Raw genomic sequence first — 1,001 nt, 5'->3', positions numbered from 1 at the left:
GTGGTATATTTTTGGTTGTGTTGTTCTTTTAATGGGAGTTATAGCAATGCAGTTTTGTGCTGTACATTTTGTGTGTTGTTTATTGTCTTGTGTGTTGTTTTTCGTTCCCTCATTTTCAGGCTGTTTGCCTGTGGTCCCTTTTGCCTCCTGTTCCCTTGCCCCTACTGCTTCCCTGATTTTTATGCCCCTTAGTGTATCCCTTAATTGCTTACTAGGTGATTTGTGCTTCTTTCTTTTTTCTTGGGGTTTACTCTCCATAATCTGTCCTTTGTATTAATCTCCCTAGTAAAAGCTGATATGTGGGGCATTCTTTTGAGTTTGGTGCTCTACATTTTCTTTTCCCTCTTCGATTACATGGTATACATGTTTCCGGCCTGTTCTTTTCAGGGCACTCTTTCTTGTTGTGGTTATCTGTTCCACAGTGACCACAGGTGGGGTCACCCCAAGTACAATACTTCTGAACGTGGCCCAGATCCATGCATTTATGGCATCTGGGTACCACACAATAGTCCTTGACCGCCACTGAACTATATTCTACATATATTCTTCCACTTTGTATAAGCTCTTTCCTTAACGTTGGTGAGACTTCAACTACTTGATGGCCCGTATCTCTATCCTTTTTCCCCATCCTAAATTTCGGTCTAAATTCCTTTTTGAAATCTTGTAGGCTCATCTTTTCTTCGAAATTCTGCATGTGAATACATTCTGTTAGTTCTTCTGGTGTTAGTCTGTTCGAAACATCAAATATGGTCATTAATGGCCATCGTTTCTTTGTTTTTTCGCATATTACAGATCTCTGTAGGTCTTTATGCCCCATTATAGTGTTCCTATCCTGCTGTGTGGGGGTTTCCACTATTACTGCATTTTTAGCTATTACTACTTTATTTATTTTAACTTTTGCCTTGGTTGGGTTTATTACTCTCGTAAATATTTCTTTCACTTCTTTCACACTCTGTCCTTCTTTTGGTTTCAGAAATAATGCCACTCCTTGCTTCGCTGTC

Source organism: Schistocerca serialis, unplaced genomic scaffold (assembly GCF_023864345.2).
Source record: "Schistocerca serialis cubense isolate TAMUIC-IGC-003099 unplaced genomic scaffold, iqSchSeri2.2 HiC_scaffold_1235, whole genome shotgun sequence".
NCBI lineage: Eukaryota > Metazoa > Arthropoda > Insecta > Orthoptera > Acrididae > Schistocerca > Schistocerca serialis.
The sequence above is the reverse complement of the archived record's forward strand: the minus strand, read 5'-3'. Positions refer to the sequence as shown.